Raw genomic sequence first — 9,844 nt, forward strand, 5'->3', positions numbered from 1 at the left:
CAGGTCCAGACGGATTCACTGGCGAATTCTTCCAAACATTCAAAGAAGACTTGTTGCCAGTTCTCCTTAAGCTTTTCCAGGAAATCGAAAAGACAGGAACCCTTCCGAACAGTTTCTATGAGGCACATATCTCCCTAATACCAAAAGCAAACAAAGACACCACTAACAAAGAAAACTATAGACCAATATCCTTGATGAATACCGATGCGAAGATTCTCAACAAAATACTAGCAAATAGAATCCAACAACTCATCAAAAAGATCATACACCATGACCAAGTGGGATTCATCCCAGGGATGCAAGGTTGGTTTAGCATTCGGAAATCAATCAACATAATCCATCACATCAACAAAAGTAAAGATAAAAACATATGATCATATCCATAGATGCAGAAAAAGCATTTGACAAGATCCAACACCCATTCATGATAAAAACTCTCACCAAAATGGGTTTTGGAGGAACTTTTCTCAAGATAGTCAAAGCCATCTACCATGAACCTATGGCAAGCATTATCATCAATGGAGAAAAACTAAGGGCTTTTCCTCTAAGATCGGGGACAAGACAAGGATGTCCACTCTCACCACTTCTCTTTAATATAGTACTGGAAGTATTAGCAATAGCCATCAGGCAAGAAAAAGATATTAAGGGGATTCAGATTGGAAAGGAAGAAATCAAGCTGTCACTATTCGCAGACGATATGATACTATACCTAGAGAAACCTAAAAGCTCTAGTAAGAAACTCTTACAAACAATTGACCTATACAGTATAGTCGCAGGCTATAAAATCAATACCCAAAAATCCATGGCCTTCCTATATGCAAACAATGAGACAGAGGAAAGGGACATGAAAAAAGCAATCCCATTCACAATTGTGCCCCAGAAAATCAAATACCTTGGAATCAGCTTAACTAAAGAAGTAAAGGACCTCTACGAAGAAAACTATAAAACGCTACTTCATGAAATAAAAGAGGATATGAGGAAATGGAAAAATATCCCCTGCTCATGGATAGGGAGAATAAACATTGTCAAAATGGCAATACTCCCAAAAGCATTATACAGATTTAACGCAATCCCTATAGGGATACCCATGGCATTCTTCAAAGAAACGGAGCAAGCAATCCTGAAATTTATATGGAACAATAAACGCCCACGGATAGCTAAAACAATTCTTGGGAAAAAGATGATGGGAGGCATCACCCTTCCCAACCTTAAACTCTACTACAAAGCGGTAACAATTAAAACAGCATGGTACTGGAACAAAAGCAGAACTGCAGACCAATGGAACAGGGTGGAATATCCCCACACACAACCTCAAATGTATGATCATCTAATCTTTGATAAAGGTGCAAGAGATGTGAAGTGGAGCAAGGAAAGTCTCTTTAACAAATGGTGCTGGCACAACTGGACAACCACATGCAAAAAAATGGGCTTAGAACTCGATCTGTCACCATGCACAAAAGTCAGATCAAAATGGATTAAAGACCTCAACATCAGACCACAAACCATAAGGTACAATGAAGACAAGGTAGGCAAAACCCTCCAGGATATTGAAGATAAAGGCATCTTCAAAGATGACACGGAACTAAGCAATCTAGTAAAAACAGAGATCAACAAATGGGACTACATTAAACTAAAAAGCTTCTGCACCGCAAAAGAAACAGCGACCAGAATACAAAGACTATCTACAGAATGGGAAAGGATATTTACACAATACCCATCAGATAAGGGGTTGATATCAAGGGTATATAAAGCACTGGTTGAACTTTACAAGAAGAAAACATCCAACCCCATCAAAAAATGGGGCGAAGAAATGAACAGAAACTTTACCAAGGAAGAGATACGAATGGCCAAAAGACACATGAAAATGTGCTCTACATCACTAATCATCAGAGAGATGCAGATCAAAACAACCTTGAGATACCACCTCACACCACAGAGGCTAGCACACATCCAAAAGAACAAAAGCAACCGCTGTTGGAGAGGATGTGGGGAGAAAGGGACCCTTCTACACTGCTGGTGGGAATGCCGGCTAGTTCAGCCCTTTTGGAAAACAGTATGGACGATTCTCAAAAAACTTGAGGTTGAGCTCCCATTTGACCCAGCAATACCACTGCTGGGAATATATCCCAGAAAAGCCAAAAAGTATAGTCGAAGTGACATATGCACTTATATGTTCACCGCAGCACTGTTTACAATAGGCAGAATCTGGAAAAAACCCGAGTGCCCTAGAACAGATGACTGGTTGAAGAAACTCTGGTACATCTATACAATGGAATACTATGCAGCTGTTAGAAAAAATGAGGTCATGACGTTTGCATATAAGTGGATCAACATGGAAAGTATCATGCTAAGTGAAATGAGTCAGAAAGAGAGAGACAGACATAGAAAGATTGCACTCATCTGTGGAATATAGAATAATAGACTATAAGACGAACACCCAAGAATAGTAGAAATAAGTACCAGGAGGTTGTCACCATGGCTTGGAGGCTGTTCTCTCATTCTGGGCAACTCAGAGAAGGGAACAGCAAGTAAAATGTGGTTGTTGGTCATGTGGGGGAAAGATGATGCGGGCCAAATATAGACTAGAGACTGAACACAATGGCCACTCAAGACCTTTATTGCAAACCACAACACCTAATCAGAGAGAGAGAACAAAAGGGAATACCCTGCCATAGTGGCAGTGTGGGGTGGGGGGAGACGGGACTGGGAAGGGGGGGTGGGATGTTGGGTTTACTGGTGGTGGAGAATGGGCACTGGTGAAGGGATGGGTTATCAAACTTTGTAAAGGAGAAACATGAGCACAAAAATGTATAAATCTGTAACTGTAAAAAATATATATATATAATCCAATAGAATTCTGCTTGCCACTTGTAAGCACAAATGTAAAGAATGTGAAAATAATAAAGTAAGTTAAAGAAAAAAAAATAAAATAAAAAAGGTTTTAAAAAAGTTTTACAAAGTTTAAAAAATACTATTGTTTAATTTTCTCATTTTACTTTTTACCTTACATATTTCATCTTTAAACAGTATAACCCATCAACATGGTTTTATAGTTAGTGAGCATGTAACTATTTTATTATGAGATTAGAGAAAAGTTATAAAAAACACATTGATAGAATTTTTATATACGCCTATGTATATAGTAATTGTCTACTCATCTATGTTTCTTCATGAAAATGTGAGTTAGTGTCCAGCCAGTGCACTGTGTCTTGACCTTTTTCTGATCATGACGGCTTTTGACCTTGTTTCCTTCCTGTGTCTCCCTCCCACCCCATTCTACCAATTAGCTTCCTGGTCTCATGCTCTGGCTCCCCAGTTATGTGACTTTTTATCTGTGACCCCCTAAAATATCTTATGGTCCCTGATTGAGAAATACTTGTTTAATACCTAGCACAGTGGTAGGTAGGGCATTTGCCTTGCATGTGGCTGACCCGGGTTCGATTCCTCCGCCCCTCTGTAGAGCCCGGCAAGCTACCGAGAGTATCTCGCCCGCATGGCAGAGCCTGGCCAGCTACCCGTGGCATATTCGATATGCCAAAAACAGTAACAACAAGTCTCAAAATGGAGACGTTACTGGTGCCTGCTTGAGCAAATTGATGAGCAATGGGATGACAGTGAGAGTGACAGTGAATTTGGTTTTAGTTGTAGGGCAGACCTGCTAGATAAAATTTTTTTCAGTGCTCTTTGAATTTCTCTTTCATTTTTGAAGGATGCTTTTGTTATACAAAGAACTCTCTAAGGTCTTTTCCTCCTAGAAATTCAAAACTGTAAGCATATTTGAGAGAATTTATAAATAAATTCCTCTATAGGTAGTGAAAATAATATGTAGGTCTAAAGATCTGTGGAGCCATATGGTGAAGCACTACTGCTTACCCACCCCATCTCCTTTCAGCCTGCCTTGAGACAGCCCTTCCTCCCACACCTGGACTGTGGGACCCACTACCACTAGCCTGTGCCTCGATACCATCCCTTTGGACTTCCCTAAGCTGACCCTGTCTCTAAACCCAAGCAGTCCCAAGTGGACCCAGTGGCTGCACTAATAACCCCCAACACGTGGGCATATCAGCATCCTTGCAACAACTCTACTCCTTCAACACCACTTACAGCATTTTCATAATTCTCTCCCACAATCCTTCCACAATAACCCTGGTTTCTAAATGGGAGTAACTAGACCTACACTTGCCTGTCAACTGAAATGTCATCTCAAGATCATGGAACTAGTTAGAAAACAACAGATCACAAGTGGTAGCCCTGGAAATAATGAATTAGATCAGTTTAATGACGAATAAGGTCAATATTCAGATAAACAGAATTCTAAAGCTCACCTGCAGCATCCACAAAAAAAAAATACATAAAAAAATCATCTGCAATGGCAGAAAGAGAGAGAAGTCCAGGCAAATTCTCATGCTCAATTCAAATTTTGAGCCTCATCAAAAAGACCCTGAAATCAACACTTTATGAAATGGCAATAGAAATAAAGCAAGGGGAAGAGAAACTCAATCAGATCAAGGAAGAATTGATACGTGTTATTAAAGAGTCCACACAAATGGAATTAAAGGAGGTAAAGAATGCAAGGATAGCACACCACAAAAACAGAATTCTGCATGCAGAGAACCATATCAGTGACAGTGAAGACAAAATGCTAACCAACCGTGAAAATGATGTTGCAAAAGAAAAGAGGTAAGCAAATAGAAGATAAAATAAGATTATTGATGAACAACAGCAAATGGATTATTATAGGAGTAGCAAATGGAGAGGAAAGAGAGAAAGGGGAATAATGACTAGAGGAAGAAAAAATAACTGACAACTTCTCCAGTTTCTGGAGGGAGGCTTTTGCACAGATTCAAGAGGCTCAGAGGGACTGCTCCGGAGCCTGGGGAATGCCTCTAGACAGGGCTGAGCTTCCCACCTGATGCAAGACCAAGAATGCAGAGCATCAGTAAGAGGGAAAAGTGCTGTGTTAGAGCCAGAAAACAAAGGAAAGACAGGCATTTCTTTCTATGGTAAGAAAGAGTCTAGGGACCTGATCAGTAGTAGAGCAGGGCTGGCCCTTGCCCTGCATATGGTTCCCTGAGCCCTGCAGAGTGATCCCTGAGTACCAGCCAGGGATCCTGCACACACCCCTGAGCACACACCAGATGTGGCCCCCAAACAAAATACAGGAAAGGATTCTAGGGCGTTGGAGATGCTCAAAGGGCTGAGCACATGATACCTGGCATATACAGGGCCTGGCAATCAATCCTCTACACCGCATGTAGGAACTCCGGCGCACCGCTGGTGGAGAGCAGCACAGCTGGAAGCCTCACTCCCACCCAAGAGAGAGAAAGACATGAGACTGCAGAGGCCTGAATTTAGTCCGGCTCTGTGCCTGTCACCAGTTGGAACATCTAGACACTTCAGGTTCCTGAGTCCCAATTTCTATCAGATGGAAATAAATTTCCTCATCTATAGCACTGAGATTACTACACTGAGGACAAGGCTGGATTTTTTGTTTGTTTGTTTGTTTGCATTTTGGGGTCACACCTGGTGATACACCGGGGTTACTCCTAGTCCTGCACTCAGGAATTACTCCTGGTGGTGCTCAGGGGACCAGGTGGAATGCTGGGAATTGAACCTAGGTTGGCCATGTGCAAAGCAATTGCCCTACCCGCTGAGCTATTGATCCAGCCCCATGGCTGGATTTTTAAATGTACTTTTCTGTCCCCCTCATCTGGTACAGTTCCTGGTACATGGAAGTGCTCAGTAAGTATTTGCTGAAAGAAGAAATTAAGTGGGGCAGAGGTGATGGCTCAAGGCCTTTGCATGTGGGGGACTTAGGTTTGATCCCCAGTACTGCATGAACTCTGAGCACCGCAAGTCTTATGAGTAGCTTCTGAAATTTGAGCACTGCTGAATGTGGCCTGAAAATCAAGAATAAGCAAACTTGAAGTAGGGCAGGGGAGACAGTTTAAGTAGTGACGGCACCATATGGCCCCCTCGGCATGCTGTTCTGATGGTCTGAAATCACCAAAATGTTGCCATGATGCCCTGCTAGCACCTCTGGGCTAAGCATGAAGAGCATCACAAATGGTTCCATGATGTATCAATTAATTTACAAGAGATGTCCAGAACTGGAATATCTATAGAAATAGAAAACATCTGCATGGCTGCCAGAGACTCAGAGAAAGGGGAACAGGAAGAACTGCTACTGGGTGCTACAGTACTTCTTTCACGGGGGTGCGAATATTCTAAAATTAGATTGTGGCAACAGTGGGTGGCACAGTTCTGTGAATAAATTAAAAACCACTCACCTATGTATTTCAGATGAGTACATGTCATGCCATATATGTAGTTATTGACTATTTTAATATATTACCTTGAGAAACATGTCTTTAAATCCTTTATTTTTAACTGGATCTGCTTTTTATTGCGGAAGTATAAAAGGCCTTTATATATTCTGGCTATTAGGCCCTTTAAAGTTTTTAATGTTGGGCCAGAGACACAGTATGTGGGTTATGCCACTTGTCTCCCACGTGGCTGACTCCAATTCTATTTGCTAGTACCACATATGGGCTCCCAAACACTGCAAGGAATATTTATTGGGCACAGAGCCAGGAGTGAACCCTGAGCAGTGCTGGTGCCCAATGCCCCACCTCCTTCCCCCCCATAAATAAAGGATTTTAAATCTTTATGGAAATTCAACTTAAAATTTTCTTTCTACATTAGATAGTATTACTATATTATATAGAAGGTCCAATCAGGGGTCAGAGTGATAATGTAGAGTGTAGTGCTTGTCTTATAAGCAACCGGCCTGGGTTTGACAACTGGTACCTTCGATGAGCTTCAGGCTGCCAGGTGATCCCTGAATGAAAAGCCAGGAGTAAGCTCAGTAAGCCCTGAGCACCACTAAGTATGGCCCCAAAACAAAAACAAAACAAAGATGCAATGCTTTCTTCAGCTGAACTTCTACGAGGTAGGGTAGGAAGAGACAACGAAGGCACATATGCACCAGAAGCCTACTGCCTAAAGACTCAGTCCTTGTCATGATACAAAGCCAGCCAGTGGCTCTGCCCAACCTCTGAGGAGCACTGGGAAGGTGGCATAGGGAACAGCCTTCCGAGGAGAACCAGCCTATGGGACAGACGTCCCAGTGGCCAGGAGGAGAGAAGACACAACTAAAGCTCGAAGTTCTTTGCTGGAAGGAAGTTCTCAGAATAATGGAACATCAGCAAGGAGAGAAAGCAAGCTCAGCTTCTCCCAGAAAGACACCTCAGAATTTGGTTTCCAGACAATCCAAACATTGTTCTCACACCCTGCCTCTCCCAGGGAATGCAGGGCCCATGGAGAGGCCGGGAGAGCCCAGGCCCACAGCCACCAACAGGTCCCCTTGCAAGGGCCAGAAGGAGGTAGTCTTTCGACTACATGGGAAGGAATGGACATCATGTGAGAGGGGAGGCCAGGCCGAGGGATAGTTGAGCAGCAGCGGTTCCTGAGGTCTCCTTACTCCTTTAGAGCATATGACTGGGGATCAAAGGGAAATATCAGTGCTGTGGGGGCTCAGGGAGGTCCCCTGAAAGATTTCCAGTGAGCCTGCTGCCCTAGGGCTTCTTGATGGCTCTGGGCACCACAGGGTCAAAACCTATATCCTAGTCACCCATGTGGGTGGCCACTGAGGCAGTTACTGTCTTTGTACATTTACTGTTTCCTGATTTTCCCAAGTATGAGTGTTTTGGGCTCTGAGGCAGAACAATTGTTGTCCACTTTCACAGAGAAAACTGAGGTTCAGTAGGAATGGGCCCAGAGAAGGCACAGAATTCTCTGGTCTCCTCACCCCAACCCTACGCTTCTCACCAAACCACTGTCACGGGTATTAAAATAAAAGCATTAAAGGCAACTTATTAATGAGACTTTTAGGAGATAGGCAGATGCTCCAGTTGGTTGGAGAAGACCTAAACTCATGGAGAAACCACAGTGCTGAAGGGGCAGCGGCTCCAGTCATCTCCCACGTCCCAGCACACAGCTAGGAAGGAACTGCCCTGGTTGTTTGGGTTTTCAGTTTTCATTTTCCTCTTTATATTCTTTTACCTTCTCTATACACTTCCAATTTTACTTCTCCAATTTCCATTTTCACTCTCCCCCACCCACCCTGCTGAGATCAAAGAACAAAAAGAGAAGAATGCTTTAGAAGAGGCTTACATTGAAAGAAGAAATGCAGGGGCTGACTTTCCTGCCTTCAAAACACTTCATCCAGGAGTAAAAAGCAATCTGTGCTCCTGAGAGACTTCTCAGCCATCCCTGCTGGCCAGCTCTCTGGGGCCTGACCCCAGTCCTGTACTGGGCCGCGTGGAGCAATAGACTGACTCTCAGTCATGCAGTGGCGGTGCCACCTGATGAATCGTGTTCTGCAGCTGGGGAAGCATGGCAAATTTTGCTGTTGGAAGAAGCGTGACAAGGTTATCTTCTGACTCAGAAGGGCAGCTGACTTTTCAGCCACAAGTGCTCAATGAGTAAATGGCACTGTCTTGCACTGAGCCAAGCTGGATTTCTGGACTAGTGTCTTGTGAGGGGCAGAATGGGGGTGGGTGGGAGAGGTGGGGAGAGAGAGAGGGGAAGGTCTGTGTGTGTGTGTGCAAGGGAGAGGGAGAGAGAGAGAGAGAGAGAGAGAGAGAGAGAGAGAGAGAGAGAGAGAGAGAGAGAATGGGAACTGAGCCTTTGAAGGAACCAAGTGTAGAGAGAGAAACTTCCACTGTATGATTCCCAGACTAAGCTTGGGATACAGGAGGCAAGGATAGGTTGCTGGGGGACACCAGGTGAAAACGTTCTTTCCTTCCATCCAGCCAAGAACACCCTTTTCCCCTCACACTCTTCTCTCATGTTCCCTAGGACTCTGAATAAAAACAGGAACTTCCCCGCCCCACAAGTTTATCCACCAGTGCACCTCCAGGGCCCCGAATAGTGCTTTTGGGAAAACACTTGCTGAATGAAGTGATGAATAACATAAAAACAAGGGCAAGTCAAAGATAGCTCATGGTGGAGAACAGGCCTTGCCCACAGAACACGGGTTTGATCCCCAGCACCACACAAACCAACAGAGGCCTGGGGCAGGTGTCTCCAGTCACTGAGAAAGGGAAGTGAAGAGGAGAGCTCCTCCCATTAAACCCAGCTGCAGAAGGTGAAAACCAGTCCGATTTCTGGCACCTTAAGCAGGGGGATCCTGGAGGCACTTGAAGGAGTCTCAAAGGAATGAGACTCGGAGAAGCTGCACAGAGACTATGGGTTCTCCTTAGGGTCCTTATCAACAACCGTGAAATAACCAAGTCTGCTGCCCGGTCAAGAGAATGTGGAGGGAATGTGCACCCACCGTGCATGGGGCAAGTGTGTGTGCTGCTCTGAGGTCATAGTTCCTTGGGTTCAGGAGTGTCCCAAATGGTCAAAGCTCAATGACCTGGCACCTGCAGAAAGAAGAAACAAACTTGACAGGCCCGGGTGGTTGTTGGGGCTGACCAGCAAACAGCTCTGGCTGGGGGAGCACAAGGTGAGGAGCCTTAACATGTGCAGGACAACTCACACACCATTCTGCCACCACACAGTGGCATCTCCACTTCCCCAGGCCAGCACTGTGAATGGAAGGGCTGGGTCCTGCAGCTGCAGTGGAGTGAGCGACTGAGGCACCAGCACTCACCTTCAGGGATTTGGCTGCTGCCTACCAGGCGGGTGGCCAGCACAGGGAGTCCAGCATCAGTGCCAGACACACAAACCCCAGGAAGCCCAGGGGAACAGAAGGTGAGGAGAAACTGGCTACGCAACAGGGGCGGCCCCCCATGCTAGCTGACCAGTGGAGCCTCTCGGGGGTCAGTCCAGCCAG

General features: G+C 44.7%; 1 long non-coding RNA gene across 3 annotated transcripts in view; it reads right to left on the minus strand.

The window, feature by feature from the left end:
* The window catches only part of LOC129406503 (uncharacterized), a 50,995-nt gene extending 41,151 nt beyond the window's left edge, over window positions 1-9,844 (minus strand). For all 3 annotated transcript variants that reach the window (XR_008631048.1, XR_008631046.1, XR_008631047.1), the window contains exons 1-2: window positions 9,341-9,844; window positions 8,176-8,410 (exon numbers count right to left, since the gene is read on the minus strand). This is a non-coding gene — a long non-coding RNA (uncharacterized LOC129406503). The remainder of the gene's footprint in view (window positions 1-8,175; window positions 8,411-9,340) is intronic.

Source organism: Sorex araneus, chromosome 7 (assembly GCF_027595985.1).
Source record: "Sorex araneus isolate mSorAra2 chromosome 7, mSorAra2.pri, whole genome shotgun sequence".
In the NCBI taxonomy this organism is placed as follows: Eukaryota; Metazoa; Chordata; class Mammalia; order Eulipotyphla; family Soricidae; genus Sorex; species Sorex araneus.